Here is a 3,338-nt window from a genome sequence, read left to right as displayed (position 1 = left end):
AGATAATATATTCAAAATACTAAAAGACAGAGATTGCCAGTCAAGAATACTTTACCCCACAAGGCTATCCTTCCAAAATGAAGGGCAAATAGTATATTTTTCAGACAAACAAAAACTGCAGAAGTTCACTACCACACAACCACCCTTACAAGAAATTCTCAAGGGAGTACTGGGTTTGGTACCTGAAAAATAAGTACCACTGCCATAAAAACTCAAGAAAAATCAAAATTCACTAGTAAAATAAAACACTAACAATGAAGAGAAAGCAAAAAAGTTTATCTACAACCCAAGAAACCAACAAATATAGATGACAAACAGTAAACCAGAAAGAAAGGAACAAAAGACACTTAAGACATCCAAACAAAAAAACCAATAAAATGCTAGGAGTAAATCAACACTTTTCAATAACAGCTCTTAATGTAAAAGGGTTAAATTCCCCAATCAAAAGACACAGACTGGCTGACTGGATTAAAAAGGAGGACCCAACTATATGCCGCCTTCAAGAGACCCACCTCACCTATAAAGACTTACATAGACTAAGAGTGAAAGGATGGAAAAAGATTTACCATGCAAACAGAAATGAAGAATGAGCTGGAGTAGCTATTCTTATATCTGATAAAATAGACTTTAAATTAAAAACCATAAAAAGAGATAATGAGGGCCACTACATAATGATAAAAGGAGTCATCCATCAGGAAGACATAACAATCATAAATATACATACACCCAATGTCAGAGCAGCCAGATTTGTAAAGCAAACTCTACTAGACCTAAAGAAGGAAGTAGATACTAATACCATCATAGCAGGGGACCTGAACACCCCACTATCAATATTGGACATATCATCTAGGTAAAGAATCAGCAGAGAAACACAAGATCTAAACTACACTCTAGACCAATTGCACTTGGCAGATATCTACAGAACATTCCATCCAACAACCTCAGAATATTCATTCTTCTCATCAGCACATGAATCATTCTCCAGGATAGATCACATGTTAGATCACAAATCAAGTCTCAACAAATTTTAAAAAATTGGAATTATCTCATGTATCTTTTCAGACCACAATGGATTAAAATTAGAAATTAATAACAAACGAAATTCTGGAAACTATACAAACACATGGAAATTAAACAGCATTCTACTTAATGACATATGGATCCTAGAAGAAATCAAACAGGAAATCAAAACATTTATCAAAACTAATGAAAACAATGATACATCATAACCTGTGAGATACTGCAAAAACAGTAGTAAGGGAGAAATTTATCACATTAAATGCTTACTTCAGAAGAATGGAAAGATGGCTAGTGAACAACCTAAGACTTCACTTTAAAGAACTAAAAAAACAAGAACAATCCAAACCCAAAGTTAGCAGATGGAAAGAAATCATTAATATCAGAGCAGAACTTAATGAAATTGAAACCCCCAAAATGATACAAAAGATCAATGTATCAAAATTTAGTTTTTTGAAAAGATAAATAAAATTGACAAGCCATTAGCATGGCTAACTAAAAAAAGAAGAGAGAAGACACAAATAACAAAAATTAGAAATGAAAAAGGTGATATTACAACTGATATCTCTGAAATACAAGGAATCATTAAAGACTACAATAAACAATTCTATACGCCAACAAATTTGAAAATCTGGAGGAAATGGATAAATTTCTGGACACACACAAACTACCAAAACCAAGCCAAGATGATGTAGAAAATCTGAACAGACCAATAATAATAAAAGAGATTGAAGCTGTTATCAGAAGGCTCCCAACAAAGAAAAGCCCAGAACCAGATGGATTCACAGCAGATTTCTACCAAACATTCAAAGAGGAATTGACACCAATTCTCTACAAACTATTCCAAAAGATTGAAACAGAGGCAATTCTCCCAAACTCATTCTACGAAGCAAACATCACCCTGATACCAAAGCCAGATATGATACAACAACAACAACAAAAAAAGAAAACTACAGGCCAATATCCTTGTTGAATATAGATGCAAAAATCCTCAATAAAATACTAGCTAACAGAGGGCCAGCCTGTGGCTCACTTGGGAGAATGCGGTGCTGATAACAGCAAGGCCACAGGTTCGGATCCCTATATAGGGATGGCTGGTTAGCTCACTTTGGAGAGCATGGTGCTGATAACACCAAGTCAAGGGTTAAGATCCCTTTACTGGTCATCTTTAAAAAAAAATACTAGCTAACAGAATACAGCAACACATACACAAAATTATACACAACGATCAAGTGGGATTCATCCCAGGGATGCAAGGTTGGTTTGACATATGCAAATCGATAAATTTGATACACCATATTAATAAAATCAAACACAAGGACAATATGATCATCTCTATAGATGACAAAAAAGCATTTGATAAAATTCAACACTCGTTCATGATAAAGACTCTCTACAAGTTAGGTATACATGGAAAGTATCTCAAGATAATTAAAGCCATATATGATAAACCCACTGCCAATATCACCCTGAATGGGGAAAAGCTGAAAGCTTTTCCTTTCAGAGCAGGAACTAGGCAAGGATGCCCACTCTCACCACTCCTATTTAACATAGTGTTGGAAGTAGTAGCCAGAGCAATCAGAGAAGAGAAGGAAATAAAGCGTATCCAGATTGGAAAAGATGAAGTCAAACTGTCCCTCTTTGCAGATGACATGATCCTATATACTGAACAGCCTAAAGCCTCTACAAAAAAACTCTTGGAGTTGATAAATGATTTCAGCAAAGTAGCAGGATACAAAATCAACACACAAAAATCAGTAGCATTTCTATTCTCCAATAGTGAACATGCAGAAAGAGAAATCAAGAAAGCTTGTCCACTTACAATAGCCACCAAAAAAATAAAAAACTTAGGAATAGAGTTAACCAAGGATGTGAAAAATCTCTATAATGAGAACTAAAAGCCACCACTGTGAGAAATTAAAGAGCACACAAGAAGATGGAAAGATATCCCATGCTCTTGGATTGGAAGAATCAACATTGTGAAAATGTCCATACTACCCAAAGTGATATACAAATTCAATGCAATCCCCATCAAAATTCCAATGACATTTTTCTCAGAGATGGAAAAAACTATCCAGACATTTATATGGAATAAAAAAAGACCATGCATAGCCAAAGCAATTCTGAGCAAAAAATAAATAAATAAATATATAATAATAAATAATAAATAAATAAAAATAAACCTGGAGGCATAACACTATCTGACTTTACGGTATACTACAAAGCTATCATAACCAAAACAGTATAATACTGGCATAAAAACAGACACACTGATCAATAGAATAGAATAGAGAATCCAGAAATCAACCCACACACCTACA

The sequence above is a fragment of the Galeopterus variegatus genome, unplaced genomic scaffold (genome assembly GCF_000696425.1).
Source record: "Galeopterus variegatus unplaced genomic scaffold, G_variegatus-3.0.2 Scaffold107, whole genome shotgun sequence".
NCBI lineage: Eukaryota > Metazoa > Chordata > Mammalia > Dermoptera > Cynocephalidae > Galeopterus > Galeopterus variegatus.
This window is presented reverse-complemented; position numbering follows the sequence as displayed.